At 48.8% G+C, this 21924-nt stretch overlaps 1 protein-coding gene across 8 annotated transcripts in view; it reads right to left on the reverse strand.

Annotated features, from left to right (window-relative positions):
* Positions 1-19072, reverse strand: part of TRAF5 (TNF receptor associated factor 5) — a 106462-nt gene extending 87390 nt beyond the window's left edge. For 5 of the 8 annotated variants that reach the window (XR_008383020.1, XR_008383018.1, XR_008383019.1 and 2 more), the window contains exon 1: positions 18713-19033. The gene's annotated coding sequence lies outside the window, so the exon portion shown is untranslated. Of the gene's footprint in view, positions 1-18712 lie in introns of all 8 variants that reach the window. The other 3 variants (XM_053605241.1, XM_053605237.1, XM_053605238.1) reach the window with 2 other exon arrangements.
* Between the last annotated feature and the right edge of the window lie 2852 nt (positions 19073-21924).

The raw sequence follows: 21924 nt of genomic DNA on the forward strand, positions 1-21924 counted from the left end.
TTCATGTATACACTGCTGCAGTGATTCACTGTGTTAGGTCCCAAGAATGCAGATGCTGTGACCTTGGGCCTACCTTCAAGGCCCTCTAAGGGTGGGAGAAATCAGACAGAAACAAAACCTTACAATATCTTGATGACAAGTAACACAAAAAGAGATTTAGACAAAAACTGTTGTAGCCCAGGTAAGGGGTAGCTAACATTTTTTGGGGTGTCTGTGCTGATATCACAGAGAAGAAATCATCTCTGGTCTGGAAGAAAGAGGCAGCATTTTCTAGATGGAGAAAAAAAGAATTTCCTGAAGGGTACCATGAAAGTTCTGGTATGGTTAATACTTAACTGTAGCAGGACTGGAATTAAGGGAACATGCCAGTCATTTGCCTGTGTACTCAGATGCCCTGGCCTGCACCACGAGGCAGGGGAAGGGTTGCCCAAACTGTTTCCCAGGCTCCTTGGGTAGGTTCAGCCAACGAGAGGGCCTAGAGGAGACTGAGGGTGGCAGGATGTGGAAGCCAGGGGGCTACTCCCCATCCCTTGGTACTGGGAAGCATATGGACAATGACTAGGTCTCCTCCATGGCTCCAGTCACCACCAGATAGCCCCTCTCTCTCTGTGGGAGGGCTGCTACAGGCAAACTGTCCACTTCTGATCTCTGCACAGGCCTTGCTGGGAGTGTAAGGAGCCCACTCCCTAAGGCGCACATGCAGCTGCATGGGGAGGGTACAAACATATTATTCTCCAAACCCACCCAAGGCCCAGCAAAGGGTCCTGGGCTTAAAGAGGAAAGGACATGGCTGGTGATAAGAAAAAGTTAAAATGCCCAAACTCAAGATGCTATGGCCCAAGGAGTCTCTGGAATCTGTGCCCTGGATGGTCTTCTAAGGACAACAGCGCTGCCAGGGGCTAGGCTGCCAGGATAGCCTGTTGCCTCGCTCAGGGTCACATCTGGCCTTGAATTCTGTGATTCTGCTCTTCCAGGAAGAGCAGTTACTACCAGGAAAATAAAAAAAAGGAGGAGGGAGAAAAGTACTTTATCTATTATGTTATCCTCCTAGCACAAGAGAGAAGTGAAACAGTCTTAAAGATGCTCTAAAGCTCTGTCTGCAATAGCCCAGAGAGATCGGAAGAAGAAACCCTCTGGACAACTGCTAGGCCTCTGCTCCAACCCTTAACCTTTGCTTCCTCCCCACTGTTGGGCAGATTATCCCCACAGTTTACAACCATGACCCAAAAAAACCTCAGGCAATCCCTGGGAAAGAATGGCAGGTTAGACAAAGAGGAAAAGGTTTTGGGGAAAAGCAGAACTAGTGAGGCCATTTTTTTCTCAGGCCTAATGTGGTAGAGAGAGCAGGCAGAGACCAGGTGACACCACCATAGCCAGACAAGATGTGACAACAGCATACCAACCCACTGTCCTGGCCCCAGAATGACAGGCTTTGGTGACTCAGTGGCAGAAATGGGGTACACTTTCTTTTTCTTATGATTTCACAGAAGGTTTTCTTGGGAACAGAACAAAGGATGATGTGGTATGATTTTAATTCCTTTAAAGAGAAGTATGACTTCTCTCCAAGTTGTCAGGAAACCTCGGGTTCCCCATTTTCCTAGTAGTGCAGCAAGCACTGTTGGTAAACAGAAGGGGGTACAAATGCTGAGGACATCCCTGCCCTTCTGCATGCCCACACGAGCCTGAGCCTGCAGCCAGCTAAGTCAATCTCTCTTACAGAGAAGCCTTTAGTGGAACTCTCTCTCCCTCAGCACCATCCAGGGGCCACCTGACTCCAGGTGATGCTTTTAAGGTATCCAGGAGATCTTTCAGATTTACCCTCAGAACTTAGACCAAAAGGAAAAAATAATAAAGAAAACACTACTGCACACAGAAGCATTCTGTTAGGAAACCTTGTTCCACTCCAGCCCTCAGCCCCTACACTCACCTTCAGCTCTGTCACAGGCCCCACTGCTATCTCGGGACCATTGAGAAAGCTCCTCAAGAGAAGGGCTATCCCCACTGGTGTCAGGATCCTCTGGGCTGGCCCCATGCCTGGCCCAGAGTACTCAATCACCTTACAGTAAATAAGAATGGAAATGAGGGTTAATGTGAGGCCACAGTGGAAAGGGGCCATGAAGATAATCTAGGACAGCTCTGATTGACTAGAGGGCAACGGGATGATATGAAAAAGTATAAATGGAATCTAAGGGCCTGAGTCAGACATGGGTTAGGATTACACTAAAGCAATGTTTAAACACAGAGTCAGCTAATTTACATGCTTATTTCAATCCTGACAATAACCTACAACATATGTATTGTCATCATTCCCCATTTTTTGAATGAAGAGATGAAAGATTGGAGAGGTCCTACTGCCAGGAAGTGGTGGAAGTCCTCGGGGGATGAGACATTGAGGTTCCTCCCTGCCTCTCTAAGGTCCATCAACAGGCAGTGGTTACCATCACGGACTCTGTAATAGACCTGCCAGGATTCAAGTTCTAGCTCCAACCCTTCAAAGCCATGTGACCTCAGGCAAGTTACTTAGTCTCTCTGCTGCTTAGTTTCCTTTAACTTTTTTTTTTTTGCAGTTTTTGGCCAGGGCCGGGTTTGAACCCGCCACCTCCGGTATATGGGGCCAGCGCCCTACTCCTTGAGCCACAGACGCCGCCCTCTGCTTAGTTTCTTTACCCATAAAATGGTGAGAATAATAGTAGCTACCACATAGAACTTCCGAAGATTAAATCAGTTCATAGTATACATCAAGGGTTGGCTGGCCTGCCACTTGTTTTTATAAATAAAGCTTTATTGGAACACACCATGTTCTCTGCTTACATATTGTCTGATTGTTTATGTGCTACCACAACAAAGTTGAGTGGTTGCCACAGGCGGCATATGGCTGGCAAGCCTAAAATATGGTGTTACCATCTGGTTCTTTACAGAAAAAGTTTGCTGACCCTCCTATACATGAAGAGCTTATAATGGTGGTAGACAGGGAGTGCTACAAAAGCCATTCTTATCGATAAGCATTTGACCCCAAGTCCCCTCTATCAACAGCCCCACTCTGAGGATAACCTGACAGCCTGACATGCCGGGGACTGCAGCAGGCTCTGGACGCAGAGGTGAGCAGGACAGACGGTCCACATCTGCCTCTATGGAACTTGCAGCCTGGAGGAAGACATAGGAACTAAATAAAGGGGCAATTACAGACTGGGATAAGTTCTTTGAAGTAAAGAAGCAGAATATTGAGATAAAGAGAAACAGAAGCAGCCGCTCTAGCCTGGAAGGCCTCAAAGAGAAAGTGGTACCTGAACAGCAGGAACCTGAAGCGTGATGGGAAGCCGGCGGGAGGAGCAGCCAGGGAGGCAAGCTGAGTTCCCGGAAAGGCTCGCCAGGGCTGAGAAACAGAAAGAAGGCCTGTGCTGCCTACGCATCACAGATGGCAGGAAGGGTGACGGGAGATGAGGCAGGAGCCAGGGCACATGGGCCGGCTGGAGCACAGGAAGGAGCGTGGATTTGTTTTCAGAGCAGAGCAGCAGGGAAGTGCATGCACATTTTAGGCAGTATGTGCTTTGGTGTGTGAGATCACTCCAGGTGCTGAATGGACAGCAGAGGGCCCAGGAAGCAGCAGAAAGCTGTGGCACTTGCAGGTGCAGATGCTACGGTAGCCTGGGAGAGGGGCGCAGGCCCAGGCCCAGGCCCAGGCTATGGTGGCGGTGTGGAAATGGAATGAATGGGGCACTTGGGATATACTTTCACTGTAGCATCAAGAGGATGTAGTGATTGAACATGAGGCTTGAAGGCCTGGGAAGAGGGGAGGCTGACTCAGGATTTGGATCTCAGGCCCCAGGCAGAGGTGGTGCTATTCAACAGACAAGAAAAGTGAGGGTGAAGGGAGGGAAGTGCATTGTTGGGGACCACAGGGAGAAAGGCTCATCCCTCTTCTTGAAGACAACTTGCAGGTGAGAAGACAGCTCCCTCCGCCCCCTGGGGACTGGCCTGGGCAAAACATCCCCAGGTCCTTCTTATCCTCTTTTCATGCTTTCTCTCCTCATCCGCCTCTTTGCTGTGAATGGACTTTACCTTTCCTATATCCCTAGCTCCCATCTGGGCCCAGAAATGAATGTGATCAGATGTAGTCTTAGGAACCCACCCCTCCCTATGGTCTTCCAGTGAGGCACAGGCTCCAGCCATGACCTTCTGGATGGCACAGCAACTGCTGACACACCTTCACTTGTGCTCACCATGCTGTATGTACTTCCATGGTTTTTCCAGGTACACACAAAGCGCTTAGACACCCACTGCCCCCACCTGTACTAGAAAGTGCTTCTCCTCTCACCTGGGACCCTTAATGATACCAGTTGATTTCCTTCTACCCAGAGTTGCCTTTCTGTTGCAATTTTTCTCATTTCTCTATTTTCTCTTCCAAACATATTTGCCTCCCCACTTTATCCAATGCATTAGTTTGAATTCATGATTGTAATGGACTATCTCCCACTAAACATTTATTCATTCAATCACATTTTGTAAATCATTTGCTTGCTGAGAAACTACCATAGGCAAACACAGATGGGCAAACAAAAATACAACATGGTGGGCCCAGATTCCCCACCCCCCAGAGCTCTGGCCCACTACCATCCTCAGCCCAGCAACACCCTGCCAGCCCCTCTCTCCCCTCTTCCCTGCCACTCCTGGCTCCAGAGCAGTACCCAATGGCAACACGCCTTCCAGGTGGCACCCGAGATCTAGCAGCACCTCCTTACAGCCTTCCCTACCCTTCTGAGCTCCTTTGCATTCTCCCTGGAATAAACTAGGGGGGCCTGAATCATCTGAGCATTGGGGTGTGTGTATGTGAGGTCCTGCATAGTCTGGAAAAACATACTATGTCTGTTTGATGATCTAAACTGTCATCACATCATCAGATTTGCTGATTGGTCTCTCCTAAATTGCTGGCCTCTGCCCTTTATGTGACATTTGGTGCTTCCTTCTTGAAACTCCCTGATCCCTTGGCCCTTGGGTTGGTTCTCCTCCCGGCCATGACCACACCTTAGAAGGCTTCCAATCAGCAGCCCAGTCTTGCTGGTCTCCCTGAGGCTCAGCCAAGCCTCTGCCCATTGTTCTCCACACAGCTCCCACTTCTCGTGGGATAGGCTCCCTCCTCCTCACTGACTGTGTTTCCCATGGGGGTGGATCTGCCCACTAGTCACGGGGCTGTCATTTCAGACTCACAGTTCTCTCCCCCCTTCTCCCTTCCTGACCATACTATTTTCTCATGTAGACAGGCATAATGAGCACACATACTCAAAAAGTGAACAAGATTACAGTGGCCTGTCAGGCAGAGGGACATGGGAGCTTGGCTACACAGCCAACAGACAACAGTATAGATTTAGCTTGGAATTCAAAAGCACTTTCAAGTGAGAACAGCCTTCACCTAGCCTGCCTCCCATGGCCTTAGGGTGCTCTGAGGAAAGGGAAGAGACCGCCCTAGACAGGCTACAGAATAGATATGCCCATGAGGATTCAGAAACTGTGGCCTGACCTTTTTGTGCCTTTCAGCTACCAAAGGTCAATATCATTCTAGCTGTGCCCCATCTTCCCACAAATGCTCATCCTAACAGCTGCCTTTACGTTAGGTTTCTCTCTCCAAAGCTGACCACAGACGTGGGACATACAGACAACCACCTACTGCCTTGAACTGGGAGAGTCTGTGGCTAGGGCTTGTTTTGTGAGAGGCAGACAGGGCAATCCCCTCCTCATTGGCAGTGAGGCCAGCTCTAGCTGGGTCCATGGAGGAGGCCAACAGGACCAGAGGCATCGCTCTCAGCCCAGCCTCCAGAGGAGAGACTTCCTGGGATCCACTACCACAGGCACAGCACAGATGCCCAGCCCACACACGGGCAGGGATGCTAGAGTCTAGTTCAAACAACGCAGCCGCCCAGGACAACACCTGACATCAGGCTGTTGGGACTGATGACTCATCAGCTCTGCAGGGACTTAAGTAATCAGATAGCCAAAGGTGTCACACTTTTTTAAAAACACTGAAACATCAAACCAAATTTTATACAGAAACAACCAATAAATAAGACAGCACAGGGAGCTATTCTGATTAAAGCAGGCCTGTGGGATTTGTTCCAATCTCCACTGTTCTGGCAGTAATTCTGACTAATCCTAGGGATCCACAATTTGATTTTTCAAATGATGAGGGTGATGATAATGATAGCTGACGTGCACTAGTACTTTCCAGCTGTACTCTTTTTTTTTTTTTTTGATGACAGAGTCTTGCTCGGTCACCATGGGTAGAATGCTGTGGCATCATCCTAGCTCACTGCAACCTCAAACTGCTGGGCTCAAGCGATTCTTCTGCTCAAGCAATCCTCCTCCCTCCTGATAGCTGGGACCACAGGCATGCGCCACGATGCCTAGTTAGTTTCCTCTACTTTTAGTAGAATGGGCTCTCACTTTTACTCAGGCTGGTCCCAAACTCCTGAGCTCAAGCAATCCTCCCAACTCAGCCTCCCAGAGTGCTAGGATTACAGGCATGAGCCACCATGCTGGGCACAGCTTGTACTTTTATTTACAGTATCATGTCTAGTCCCCACACTAACCCTGTGGCAATATTACATTCCTGATGAAGTATATGTGACCTCAAGTTGTTAAACAACCTATCCCAAATCACACAGCTGATATGTGGTAGAATGGGGATTTGAATACAGGCTTTCTTATACCAAATGTAGTGATTTCTTCTCTGTGTCATGGCTGGGTGAAAATGTACCATATCCCAGCCAACACCAAAAGGAAAGTCTTTTTGTTGTTTGTTTTTAAGACATTTGAGTGCTTAACCAAAGGGGAAGTCTTGATGAGAGGCAGTACAATCAATGATTAGAGACCAGTCTTGGAGCCAGCACACTGAGGTTCAATCCCTACTGCCATTTAATGACCTATGTCACCATTTCCTCATCTAGAAGATGAGACAATAATAGTACCTCCCAGGCCGGGCGCAGTGGCTCATGCCTGTAATCTCATCACTCTGGGAGGCTAAGGCAGGCAGGTCGCCTAAACTCAGGAGCTTCAGACTAGCCTGAGCTAGAGTGAGATCCCACCTCTAAAAATAACTGGGCATTGTGGCTGGTGCCTATAGTCCCAGCTACTTGAGAGGCTGAGGCAAGAGAATCACTTGAGCCCAAGAGTCTGAGATTGCTGTGAGCTGTGACACCACAGCACCCTACCAGGGGCCACAAAGTGAGAATCTGTCTCAAAAATAAATAAATAAATAATATTAGTACCTCACTTAACTTGGAGTTAAGATTATATGTGTTAATCCACACAAATTACTAGCACACAGTACCTGACACATAAATAAATACTTCATAACCATACAAGTCCAGCTTTTCCTCTTAACTAGACCTGCAGAGGTCTGTCCCTTATTTAGTATGGGTGGGGGGTATGTTGGATTATCAGATAGCCCCATCCCCAAGGAGTTTTTGGTTCAGGTGGAGATTATGCCTTGGCATAAAACTATAGCAGCAGTTCTCTGAGCAGGTAGGTCCCCCAACCTTCTGCCTAAGAATCCATCCTGCAGCACGATAAAAATTAAAACACCGGCTTGGACACTTGACCCTGGAGCAGTGATTTTCAACCCGTGTATAATGACAGGATCTAGGTATGCTGCGGAAATTTTCAAAGATTGTTAAATTATTTTAGAAAGAAGTTCAAAGCACAGTAAGTATTTTTTTAACACTTTTTTTATTTTTGATCAACATAATGTAAGCATGCCGTGAAAGTTTAACTGCAGGTTTAAGTATGCCATAAGATAAAAACAGTAAAAAAACAACCTCTGTTTGGGGTGTTTATTTGTTAGGATAGTTTGCCTGCTCTAATTAATATTCTTCAGCATCAGGATCTCTCAATAGCAACTGGAAGTCTGATTTTTCAGAAAGTATCCAGGCTGCATTCTATCTCCCATGACAGTATGAGAAGCGCCGACTAGGTCACTTCTATCTCTCGGAGCTCTAGGCTGGTGCTGGACCTCCTCTCTCTTCTATCTACACGCACTCCCTTGGGGAGTTCATCTCAGCTCCTGGCCTTACATCCATCTATGGCTGACAGTGCCCTGGTTTCTACTTACAATCTGGATCCCTGCCCTGGCCTCCCAACTCATTCCAACTGCTTAGCCTATAACTCCCCATTTAAGTGGCATCGCAGCCCTAACACACCCAATCCCCGCCCCAGCCTGCTCCTCCCAAAGCCTTCCTCTCTCTCAGTGAAACAGCACCACCAATCTCCCTGCTACCTAGATCAAGAGCTTTGGCATTGCCCTTGGCTCCTTCTCAAATGCTATAGGCTCTTCCTTCCAGTCTATCCCCAGCCCACGTTCCTATCACCACATTCAGCATAACCATGGAGCCTAAGCAGCCCGTATCTCTCCACTGCCCACAGCATTTGTGCAGAGGGTCTCACTGCCTTGCTCCTTTATGGACCATTTGCAAGCTAGCAGCCAATGACCCTTTTAAAAACAGAAGCCAGTTCTGCACTCTTCTACTCCGGGGCCCCGTCACGCCACCCGGGGTGTAAGCCAGTGGCCAAGGCCCAGTGTGATGCGGCCCTCTGTACTCTCTCTTGTCCTTGTTTCCCAGTGTTTACCTCTTTGTCCCCTCCCTCTGGCCACGCTGGCCTTGCTTTTTCCTGAACAGCAGATCTTTCTGCTTGCTATTCCCTCTACCTAGAATACTCTTCACCTTAACATCTGAAGGGCTTGCTTCTTCACCTCAGGGACCCACTCAAATGTCATGTCCAAAGTAAGGCCTTCACTGACCACCCCACATGGAGTGGAAATCCAAATACCCCACACTGCATTTTTCTCCAAAGCGCTTATTACTGTCTAACATAAACATCTATGGCTTTACTCTCTGTCTCCTCCTACCAAAATGTAAGCTCCATGAGGGCAGGGATTGTTTCTTTTGCTTACTGAGGTCCCAACCCTCAGCACTGTGCACACAATAGGAGCTCAATAAATATTTTTCAAAGGACTGAACAGCTGCCTTGGTGGTATTCTACAGAAAGCAGTGCAGCCTCTCTCCCCCTGGGCATAAACTTTACCTATTTGTAAGTCCAGAAATTCTACCAGTCATAGCTAGAGAAGATAAGGCTGGCTAATGACAGCTGACTTGGGACAGTCAGCATGAGAGGGAAGTGGGCATCAGGCCACACGGGGCCGGAAGAGTGAAGTGTGAGCAGTGCTTGGCTGACAAACCAATGCGATGACCTCTGGGAGAGGCACCAAGTGGCTTGGCCTAAGAGCACCAGGTACCTGGGAAAGAGGAGGAAACGCTGAGAAGGATACATAAGGTAGACAGGCCAACAGTCCATTTCAATAAACACTTATGGGGCCCTCGCTCAGAGGCCAAGTGATGTGCAAGCTGCTGGAGATGGGAAATCCCACTTGCTAGGCCCTTTTCCAGAGGCTTCATAGTAGTAGGCCAGCTTTTCCCTTTCAACTCACTCTTGTTTTCAAGGTTTATTTCAAACTTTTCTCTTCACAGACCATGACCATTCCCCCTAGTCTCACCAGGAAACTCTACTCCTACTGCACAGAAAAAAAAACAGAAGTCATCAGACCAGAACGACCTCCACTTCCTGCCATCAGATTTGCATATCTCCTTGCACAGGGGCCCTAATCTGCCCACTCCCTCGCACAGTGGCGACAGAAGTGACTTATGAATTAGGCCAGTCTCCCCAGCTGTCGCCCACCGGTCCTGAGTCCTGCCTCCTCGGGGATCTTCTGATGTCAGTTCTCACCCCCCTGCACCTGCTCTCCCATCACTCACCTCCCTGCACCTGCTCTCCCGTCAGCCTCTCCCTTTCCAGCTGGCTCCTTCCCCCAGCATTCTAATAGCTGCAAGTCTCTCCTAAGATTTAAAAAAATAAAGAACACTCACTCTCAGATTTTCTACAATTCATGCTTTCCTTCCTCCCACAGCCAACCTTGACTCACCCAACCTCGATCTCCAGTGGCCTCTTCCACTCAATGCTCAGTTGCTCCAGCTGCTTACACCTTCCCCAAGCACTCACATTGCCCTCCCCAAGGGCACCAGAGACTTCTAGGTCACTAATGCCAATGGTCATGTCCAGCCATCACCTTATCCCACATTTCAGCAATCCCCCACCCTTCACACCCAATGCACACACTTTAAAACACTTTCCCCTCAGCTTCCTTGAAACCACACTGAGCTGGTATAGAAGTCTGCGTGTAATAAAACCAGCTCCCAGACTTCTCCACTGCGTAGACCCATCTATGCCGCTGCCTACCTAGCACTGCTTTTCAGATGGGAGACTCCAAAGCCAGCTCACTCCAAACTGAACCCACGGGCCCTCTCCTAAGCGGCTCTCTCCAGAGCTCCCTCGATGTGGACAGACTCACTCCCCCCCTTGCTGCTGTGGCCAGGCTAGTAGCATCATTCCTGCAATGCCTTCTCTCCTCCCCCACATCCAATTAGTTACTGAGGGCTCTTGAATGTACTTCATAGATACATTCAGCCCACTTCATGCCCAAGACCAACCCAGATTCAAGCCACCACCCCCTCCTGTCTCCTTTCACTGGTTCTCCCTCACGTATGCTTACCGCTCCAGAGCATTCTTCACGCAGCAGCCTGACTGCGCTTTTGAAGAAGCCAAGCTGGTAAAACCTTTTCAAAGCCTCCCATTATTAAAGTTCTAAATCCCTAACACATCCTACAGTGGTTCTGCCCACATCTCGAGGTCAACTGGGAGTGCCCTCCATCTCCTCCCTTATCCCCTAGCATCTCTGGTCTCTATCCTATTCCTCATCTGAACAGAGAACCTTCCCTCCCATGCCTTCACCTGAAGGCTGGTCTCCCTTTGCTCAAACTATGGCCTCTGCTGGAAACATCTTCTCCTCCCTCCCTCCCCACCTCCAGCTCAGCTAAACTCATCCAAGCCCAGCTGAAAATGCAGCTAACACTTGCGTGCCTCCTCTGCCAGGGCAGGTTCCCCCTTTCTTAGGATGTGCCATTTAATTACCTACAGCACTTAACAGGAATGTAATTTATTGTTCACGTAACTACTATTCAATATTAGTCTTCTCCAGAATTGAGAAGGCACCTTCTTTTTGAAGGTGCTGACATACAGCAAGTACTCAACAGCTGCCACTCGGAGTGCCTATAATGTGCTAGGAACCTGGGTTGTTCCATGTAACCCACACAGCAACCCCTATGAGGTACTATTCTATTATTATTCTTCCTATTTTACAGTTCGGAAACCTGAAGCTCAGGGGATTACGCAGCACCTACAAGGTACCACAGCTGGTAACCACACCGCTCTCACTCGCCCCTAACTCTCCACACCTCACTCATCACGCTGGAGGTGCTCATCCCAGAAAGATGAACAGAATGACCAACTCTATCATCTCCTTCGATTTCAGTCCCTCTTGAGGTCTACTAACAAGAATTGTAATTCCCCTTTTCCAAATGAGGAAAATGAGAGTGAGGGGTTCAAAAAGTCAGCCAGCAGTACGTGGCCAGGCTGGGCTCTAACCCAGGTTTTCTGGCTCCTTATTTAGGGAGATTTTCTGTACTGTATAACCACAGTTAGGCACTGAGGGACAGGACAGGTGGGATTATAGTGGGAAGCTGTGCAGAAAAGGGTTAACACAGTAGGCCTGAGTCTGTTTGCAAGAATGGCCCGTGGCTGGCATCTGGGAACGTGAATTTCCGGAAGACTCCCACTACCCCAACTGATGTAAGTGGCTCTCTGTGAATAAACTGTGTGTGCAAACAATGTGGTTTATGCTAAGCAACTGTTTTTCTTCTGGAAGTCTCAAATTTTGTTATGTACTAGACAGAGATGCCTATGTGATCAGACCTCAATAAAAACCTTGGGCACTGAGCCTCTAATGGCCTTGCCTGGTAGGTGACACTTGAAGCCTGGTGTCAGAATTTGCTGCTACAGAAATTAAGCACATCCTACATAATTCAAGCACATCCTACATAATTCCCACTGGGGAGTCCCTTCCGAGATTCTAGGAAGCTTGCCTCTGGTTTCCCATGGACTTACCGGTAGGCACCTTTTGCTTTGCTGCCCTTGATTTCTATCTTTTGTTACAACAAATCATGGCTGTGAGTCTGACTATATGCTGAATCCTGTAAATCTTCCTAGCAAATCATGGAACTTGGGGATGATCTGGGGGTCCTAACACAGAAAACCCAAAAGAAATGAATTTGGAATTTGTTTTGAAAAGGGTGATAGGCCACAGAATAGTAGATTAAAAGAGAAGGCAATCTAGGAAGAGGAAGTGATGTGAGGAAAGGTAGGAATAGATAAGTCAGCTGTGGAAGGCCTGTGTGAACAGGGTTGATGGGGAGAAAATCTAGCATGACAGTTATGGGGTAAAAGAAATGGGTGCTACAGAAGTCCACCTGTCAGAAAGATCCAGTGTAAGTGGAGTCAACCACTTAGCATCATACACAGGGAACTGTTAGTATCAAGGAAGGACTAAAAGAATTTAGTGTCTGGCTGTGCACAGCTAGTATGTAACACTGCACATCCCGGAGGGAGGTCTGTGAGGTGCTTCTGAGAGTCTCAGGCAACATCCCACATCATCAACTTTGAAATAAACTCCCTTAACATAAGTAAATCAGTCCGTTCCTAAATAATCTATTTCCCATCCTTTAGGATGACTATTCCCTTCTCCCTCTATCTCTCCAAAACACCTCTGCCAAGTCCAATATTCTTTCCTATCCCTTTGGTCCACTTCTTACTTTCCAGGACTTCTTGGAACAACCCCACCCAATTTCTTAGTCACTTCCTTCATTCTGCATATAGTTAGCATGCAAGCCTTTGCTCTATGTTCAATTATTTTGACTCTAACACAGGGAGGCATATGAAGATTTCCCAGGTTACATCACAGGCATTGGGCCAGCCTGTCCCTCAGAATGCTAACAACATGAAGGCAGAATAGGGACTTTCATGAGTTCTAATCAGCTCCATGCACCGGCCTCCTTTCTCCAAGGTCAAGGGCCTCCCTGACAAAAACCTCAGAACATAGCCTGGCTGCTCTGAGCCATTGCCTCAGTAAGGAAGAACTGAAAGGGTTCGGTGTGGTGGCATTGAATCAAGTCAACTTCATCCTGCTCTGACTTCACCCCTGGCTCCCCCTAAAGTAACTGCTCTGCTCCTGTTGATCAAACCAGAGCCTATATTTTGCTTCCCAAGTAAGTTTTATTTCTTCTGCTGGGTGCCTGTGTTGGCTCCCTGCCAAGCACTATTCTTCCTCTAAAGCTGCAGCCTGCTCTGCCCACAAGATCTTATAATAACTAAAATTCTGACCCTAAAACATGAGCCCTGGGCACCAGTTTCTGATGCTGCCTGCCACCTTCTGCCCAAGAGCTCATGCAGCCTACCTTCATGATGCTCTGCCCCATCCTAGCTCACCTACCCTGGCCCCTGAAGTCTATCTGGTCTAAAGATGAAAAGTGGCAGCAACAGGCTAGTTTAAATGATTGTCTAGCCTGGCACATGGCAGTTCTTTTGCTTGTTTGTTTTTCACTTATGTACAAACGCATTTAGGCTAGGCATGCATTTTCCAGCTCCCCAGAAACCCCACAACTCTATTTCTAATATCCACCTGGAAGAAGAAAACCAGAATACCGGCCAGATGCTAGGCTCTGTTTAGATAGTAGCTCGTTTAATCTTTCCAATAATCCCATTGCTACTTCTGTTTACCGGTGGGAATATAGACACTTATGGAAGTTGAGCAACTCGCCCAGATCATACAACTACAGCCAACAAGTTATAAGCCAGATTTGAACCCAGGCCTGCCAGATTCTGAAATCCACACTCTTTCCTTTTTTCCATTAGTGAAAGTAGTAGGTCTTAATTAGGTCATGTATTAAGACAACCTTCTGGGCTCGGCACTTACAGCTCAGCGGCTAGGGCTCTGGCCACATGCACCAGGGCTGGTGGGTTTGAACACAGCCCAGGCCTACCAAACAAAAATGGCAACAACAACAACAAAATAGCCAGGGCTTGGCATCCATAGCACAGTGGTTACCGAGAGGGACATAGTGAGACTGTGGCTCAGTCGGTAGGGTGCCGGCCCCATATACCGAGGGTGGCGGGTTCAAATCCGGCCCCAGCCAAAACTGCAACCAAAAAAAAAAAAAAAAAAAATAGCCGGGCGTTGTGGTGGGTGCCTGTAGTCCCAGCTACTCGGGAGGCTGAGGCAAGAGAATCACTTAAGCCCAGGAGCTGGAGGTTACTGTGAGCTGTGTGAGGCCATGGCACTCTACCGAGGGCCATAAAGTGAAACTCTGTCTCTACAAAAAAAAAAAAAAACTAGCCGGACACTGGTGGGTGCCTATAGTCCCAGCTACTTGGGAGGCTGAGGCAAGAGAATCACTTGAGCCTAAGAGTTTGAGGTTGCTGTGAGCTGTGATTCCATAGCACTCTATCAAGGGCGACATAGTGAAACTCTGTCTCAAAAAAAAAGACAGCCCTTCTGCAATAGTGTGAAAAAGAAAAGAGGAAAATGAGTGAATGGAAAGAGTTGCCCAGGAAAGAGTCTGTGGCCCTGAACTGGGAATAGACAGTAGATCAGGACTGACAGGCAGGGATAGGACTAAGGTGACTGAGGAGCAACAGTGAGCTGTCCAACAGTTGGGGGAGAGTGGAGGAAGCAGAGGCTTGGGACAGACGCCTAAGGAGTTCCAGGTTGGAGTACAGTGACACAACCACAGCTCACAGCAACCTGAAACTCCTTCTGCCTCAGCCTCCCAAGTAACTACAAGTCTTGCTATGTTGTTCAGGCTGGTCTCAAACTCCTGGGCTCAAGCAGTCCTCCTGCCTCAGCCTCCTAAAGTACTGGAATTGCAGGCTTGAGCCACTGTGCCTGGCCTTTCCTTAAGAGTGGTCATTTACGTCCTGGTAGCAGAAAACAGCTCTGTTCCTTCAGAGAGGAGCTGAAGGAATAGAACACTGGCCTGAGGATCCAGGCTTGGTCCCATAAGCACTTACAGGGTAGAGGACCAGAAGTTCAAGGTCAAGAAAGAGGACGATAGTGGGGGATGTTGTGGCCGCCTCAAGGAAATGGGTAACAGCTGCGGTGAGGGCTGGTGACCAGGCCTTAGAAACCGCCAATCTGAGCGGCATGGCAGGTGCAGAGTGCGGAGTGAGGAAGAGAGCACAAGTGCTAGCTGCTCTTTCCAGAAGCTTATTAGTGAAAGAGAGAGAAGAGGGACTGGGAAGCAAGGGGTCTTCTTGTTTAAGAGAAAATTGAGCTTGTGGGGAGGGAAGGCATTTGTGGGAGGAAGACATGGAGTCTGCCCCAGGGAGGAGGACAAAGCTGACATGGAGGTGCAGGTGGAGACAGAGATCTCACTTTGTCTGGAGAAGAGCACTTTCTCCTTGAGAGGAAAATTTAAAAAAGCTATGGGGGAAATTCCAGGCATGTTCTGAATTGGTGACAAGGGAAATGGAGGGAGCCTGTGGGGAATCTGCTGAGAGTGACATGAGAGGCCACTCCCCCCACTGCACCCCTCACAGGGAGCATGCTGGGCTCTATCCATCCGTGTGTCAGATGGACACTGCAAATGCAGCATGCACAGTGCAGGCTATTCGGATGTGTTCTACTTTTGTATGTACAGCACAATCTAAGCACACACCACCACCTGCTGCCAAATACCAATAAACAAAGTATTTTCAGTTTACCTCTTCCCTGGTCCTCCACCCCAGTGCCTCACCAGATAGAACTTGTTGAAGGCTATACAGGTCAAGGATGCCATCTGATCCCTCCAATAAAGCTTTCCTCTGGGAAAAGCAACAAATTTGCAGGGCCCAACCCTGGCAATAGCAGCAGCAGATGCCCTCCAGCCCTAGGGATAGCCTCTGCCCTGCAGCACGCTCCTCTCTACCCCCCTCACACACACTTACCCACCTGCTACACCTCTACTGGGCTCCTGCTCAGAGGAAGCTCAATGAAGCTCTTCAGAGACTGTGTCTGCCACTGCTCCCTCCCCCATTTTCCTGGTTTATTAACTCTTAAAGACCCCTGATCAATGTCAAAGGTGTCGGGCAGCTTTTGATGAATACCTTGCTTATTTTCTCATCCTCCTCCTGCCCAGAATCCTGGCTTCCTTTAGGCAAGATACTCTGGGAGGAGCATAGGAACTGGAGACAGAAGACATGGGCTCAGGCCATTCCAATGTGATGTGGTATCTTTCAAATCATTTCTAAGCCCCAACTTGCAACCAGACAATGTAGAAAGAATAGCACCTGCCTCTCCCTTCTCTTTGAGGAGGTAGCAGGGAGTTAATCAGATGAGATGGGCTATTGGCAAACTGTACAGTGTTGTTCTAATTTCTAGGATCTATGCAAGTCCTGTGGGCAGCTCAATCTCTTTCTCCCAAGCTCTACCCAGCAAGTGTCCCTGGCAGCTCAGAGCCCAAGGAAGACTCACCCCAGGCGAATGCAATGCAATTTAGCCAACATTGTTTAGCCCACTCTATACCAGGTTCCAAGATACACACAAAAGTAGGCACAGGTCTTGTCCCAAGTTTGCCTGGTTGGGCAGAGCTAATAGATTGGGAGTCTGTTCATGCAGGGACTAGGGCAGTTTCCAGCACAACTTATTCCATGTTACCAGGAACAGACCACACAGAATTTGGGTCCCCTTGCTGTCCTCTCAGATAAGGAAGACACGGGCAGATGGGCTCTCTGAGAAACCAGGGAGAGCGGCCTGGAGCAGGAGAACCAGAGACTGGACAGCGCCATATCTGGTCCAGAGGTGACAGTCAAGGGGTTACTGACATTGTTGGTGTTTCACCCTCACCATCTGGGAGATGTGAGGAATAGGTCTGCATTGGCCTGACTCAAAAAGGTATCCTGGAGGACAAAATGAGAACAAAACAAGGGCAACGGGAAAATTCTTTGAAAAGGAAAGAGCATATAAGGAATTATCTTTTTCTTCAATGTCCTCCCAACTAAACCTGAGATAACAATGGAATGTTTGTCTAACTACTGCGGTGCCTTCCCATCAGTAACCTAATAGTACTTTTAGTGAGTGGGGTGCCATCTCTTTTCCATATTCTTTTTACCACCCTGTTGGTGACACTTGCTGACCAAGGGAAACGCTGCCATCCTACCCTACACTACCATGGATCTCAGCCAAGAATACCCAGGAGTCCACTTCTCCATCACTTCTCTGCTTCCAGATGCTGGCTCAGGTGGGAGACTTTCTCCTGCCCTTGGCCATGATGCAGGGAGTGAGAGTCCCAAGATCTATTAGCTACGACAAAAACAATAACAAAACCAAAAAGCTTTGTAGAATCTAGGTCTTTTCCACTTCCATCCCACATCCATCTTTCTTGCATCAATTTCTGTCTCTCGATCTAATTAGAGTAAACTTGGGGGGAGAGGTGTTCAGATGATCAATATGTTAATAGCCCAGGTTTCAGCTTGGTGTGTATAAAAGGCAGAGCAGGCAGCTGCACTGGGATTTCAGAGGTCTTAGCCCAGCCTTTTGCTGCCTAAAATTATCTCACACACACACCCAGAACTGTTCTATTCCCAGAAATACTTCAACTTATTTCCTTGTATTTTATGTCTTCCAAAATTCTTTTAAATGCAAATCTCTCTGGAGGAAGGAACCATATTTCACTGGCCCTAGCCCAGATCTCATAAAGCACTTACTCAGTAAATATTTGCTAAATTAAATTAGTTGCTAGATGCCTGTCTTCACAGGGCATAGGACCAGGGACCAGAGCCGCAGCAGAGGGTGGGGCCCGCAGGGGGCCGCGGGGGCAGGGCACCTGGCCTGCCTCATTCCACTGATCTTAACGCTCTCCTAGGGCGGCTCTGCCTGCCACAGCGAGACAACTGAGTTCTCACGAAAGTAAATCTGAAATAGCCAAATATGGAAACTTGCAGAGCCAGCAGAGAAAGTCGCTAGAGCGGCCCAGTAGGACTAGCAGCGGGTGATCACCAAAACGTATCACAATTGCCAAGACCCCCGGCAAGAGCAGAAACAGGGAAAGACGACCTGGGCTGCAGAACTCAGATTCTGCGAACTCTCAGGGTGCCCAGAGACAACTCATCTGTCCTATCAGAGCCCTGGTTTGCTTCAAGGACCCTTTGAGCTCATTTTGTGCAGAGAGGGGACTGACTGAAGGAGGACACGCAAACCATCAGCTGGTGGAGTTTTCCATTCCTTGCACTGTTCAAAGTTTCATTCTGGAGTAGCTCTGGCTGGAAACTCTTGCAAAGGTGGAAGGGACGCCTGAGAGTGTGGCAGGAGGCCAGGCCCCATCTGCAGTGCAGGTGTGCGGGGCACCCCAAAAGCCCTCCTCCCCTGCGCACCCCAACTGCACCCGGCCCTTCGGTCCACAACCGCGCTCCGGAACAGCTCCCTAGCTCGGGACCCCCAGCACAGTCTCGGTCTCCGCCACACATCTCGCCTGCTAAGAAAACCCACTCCACAGCGCGCCCACTCGCCTCCATCAGCGGCCTCTGCCCCGCCGGCCCCGCCGGCCCCCAGCGACCTCCGGCCCAGGCCCGCAGTCTCCCGCCCGGCCTAGCCGCGGCCTCGCACCCCACCACCCCCGCGCCGGTCGCGGGGTGCTGGCCGGACGCCGGCAGGAGCTTTCGGTTTCAAAGTAACCGGGACCGGTCGGCTCACCCCAGCCCTTCAGCCGTGGAGGTGCCCGGCCGGCCACCCGCCGAGACTTACGTGTGGCTGTGCGCTCGGGGGTCCAGGAACGCCAGTCTGCAGCACCCGGCAGCTCAGGGGCTGCGGCGAGGCGGGGGCGAAGCCTGGGGCGGGGCCGGCGGGACAGGGCGGCGGGGCGCGGGCGGGCTCAGGCGAAGGGCGGACGCGCAGGGAGGGGTCGGGCGGAGGCGCAGAGCCATCTAGGTTAGAGAGCTAACCTGCCTCCTCTAGAACTGTTAGTACCTCCAGATACAAGTCGTCTCTGATTTCCCTCGCGTGCCTTTGAATTGTAGGCGTCTTGCTCTTCCACCAGGGACGCGCAGGCTTCGCCAGTCCCTTCAGAGGTTGACCCACTCGCTCAAGGTCTGAGGTCTGGCTGGAATCAGGCCTTCCATGACCTTCCTCCTGTCATCGATTTGTCAGTCCTCTTTATCTTGCTTTTGGCCTAGCACTCGCAATCTTAGAGTTGCAGAGTGTGCCCTTAGATCAAAACAGCCTGGTGAAGTAGGGCTGGTCACCCCCATTTTACAGATGAGCTGTCCGAGGTCTAGAGCAGCAACGGGAAGTGGCAACGCCCAAGGAGAGACGCATTCAGCAAGTGCTGGTAACTAGAATTTGAATCCAGATCCCCAGACTCCTGAACACAAGGCTCTTTCTTACAATACATTCTCTCCAAGAGTGTATGTTTCGAATAATATTTAGAGTCCGTGTAAAGGAAATGGACCAAAATTTCAATTCTAGCTTCTTCATTTTCAGTTAAGCAGCTGTGGGAAAGGTGCTTAACCGTCCTGAGTTTCAGTAGCTGTAGTCATAAACAAGAGGAGAGTGTAATATCTAGGCTGGGGTTCAATACCTTAGATGTGCACAGGAGCTGGCGGGAGTGGTGCGGGAAGGAGGAGGAGGTTGCGCTCACGGGGAGAGGAGAGGGACTCAGGAGCCCTGACGAGCAATGCAGGCTCTAGCAGAGAAGCCACCGCGGGCGCCATCCTGTTGTTACCTTTCTCTTCTTTTGTAACAAGAGCCAGAAATCTAGATTCAGTCTTTTTGGTTGGCGAGACAGAGTAACCACTCTGTGAGGGAGATGGGCATTGCTTTGGGGCTCTAGATCCCATTCAGAGTCTTTGGGTGAGAAGGAAATGAGATGGCACTCCTGTACACCAGGAGTTTGTCAGACAGGTCGGACAAACTCTAGTCCCTCTCCCCGTCCCCCTACACAGTGCACTTGTTTCTTGCCTCACTTCTCATTACCCCCACAGCATCATTTAAGTTGATGTTTTTTTGTTTGTTTGTTTTGCAAACTTGCAAAGATTTTTATTTAGTAACCTCTTCTAGAGGTGATACATCAGGACCTTCATGTTTATGTCACTTTTCCTCAGAGACTGACAAAAATAAATTCTTTCATGGCTGTCATTTCAGCCACTGACAATAACATACTCCAAGGAGTCTGATATGGTAAGACCATTGGATTAAGGTAAGCCATGTGACACAAGGTATGCATAGTGAGCATCTGTAAGACTATAGAAACAACTATGATAGCTTTCTTTTTTTTTCTTTCTTTCTTTTTTTTTTTTTTTGGCCAGGGCTGGGTTTGAACCCACCACCTCTGGCATATGGGGCCAGTGCCCTGCCTTTGAGCCAAAGGCACCGCCCCTGTGATAGCTGTCTTTCCAAATTAGTTTTAACTATATTATATATTCATATGGAACAGAGTTGAGTATGGCAGGCTGAATTTTCCAAAGTTGGACATGCCAGTATCGTCCACTCCACATGCTCTCCCGCCATGCAGATGTGCCATTCCCCCACCACTGCTTAGGAGTGGAGAAATAGAGTTGAGCACACGCTCCATATCATAAGTTGATATGTTTTTTAGAAGTTATATCTCCTTTCACTGATTGAATCAAAGTCATGCTAGTTATGCTAGAATCAAAGCTGGGTTAGACAGGGAATGTTTATTGTGGTGAGAAGTGGGGGCTCCATGACTCTAGGAGTCTTAGATGGATGTTAGTCTGAAGCCACTGAGATGTTCCCAATTCCCCCTTGTTGATTACAGAGTGGAATTTGAATTGCATGTGTTCATAAATGTCCATATAAAATAAGCATTAGACAGGCTCAGTGCCTATAGCACAGTGGTTACGGCACCAGCCACATGCACTGAGGCTGGTGGGTTCGAACCTGGCCTGGGCCAGCTAAACAACAACGACAACTGCAACAATAACAACAACAAAATAGCCAGGCGTTGTGGTGGACCCCTATAGTCACAGTTACTTGGGTGGCTAAGGCAAGAGAATTGCTTAAGTCCAAGAGTCTGAGGTTGCTGTGAGCTGTGACGCCACAGCACTCTACCCAGGGTGACATAGTGAGACTCTGTCTAAAAAAAATTATAAAATAAGCATTAGAAAGGGCATGATGGCTCATGCCTATAATCCCCACTCTATGAGAGGCTGAGGCAGGAGGATTCCTTGAGGTTCTCAAGACCTGCCTGAGCAATATAGCAAGAACCTATCTCTGCAAAAAATAGAAGAATTTGCAGGGCCTGTAATCTCAGTGTTCTGGGAGGCCAAAGTGGGCAGCTCACCTGAGCTCACGAGTTTGAGACCAGCCTGAGCTAGAGCGAGACCCTGTCTCTAAAAATAGTCGGGTGTTGTGGAGGGCACCTGTACTCCCATCTGGCTACTCGGGAAGCTGAGGCAAGAGGATCACTTGAGCCCAAGAGTCTGAGGTAGCTGTGAGCTATGATGCCACAGCACTCTACTGGGGGTGACAAAGTGAGACTCTGTGTCAAAAAAAAAAAAACAACAAAACAAGAATTTGCCAGGTGTGGTGATGCAGACCTGTAGTTAGCTGCTTGGGGGCTGAAGTAGGAGGATCATTTGAGCCCAGGAGTTTGAGGTTGCAGTGAGATATGATGATGCCACTGTGCCCAGTAAACAGATCAAGACCCTCCCTCAAAATAAACATTAAATGCTTACAAGTGATAACATTTCTTAAGTTTTATATACCAGGTACTGTGATCAGTGTTTTATTCATATTACCCCATTTAATCATCAGCCCTATTTTACAGATAAGAAATTCTGGCTCGGCACCCATAGCTCAGTGAGTAGGGTGCCAGCCATATACATCAAGGCTGGTGGGTTCGAGCCTGGTCCAAACCTACTAAACAGCAATAACAATTGCAACCAAAAAAAAAAAATAGCCAGGTGTTGTGGTGGGTGCCTATAGTCCCAGCTACTTGG

This window comes from Nycticebus coucang, chromosome 10 (assembly GCF_027406575.1).
Source record: "Nycticebus coucang isolate mNycCou1 chromosome 10, mNycCou1.pri, whole genome shotgun sequence".
In the NCBI taxonomy this organism is placed as follows: Eukaryota; Metazoa; Chordata; class Mammalia; order Primates; family Lorisidae; genus Nycticebus; species Nycticebus coucang.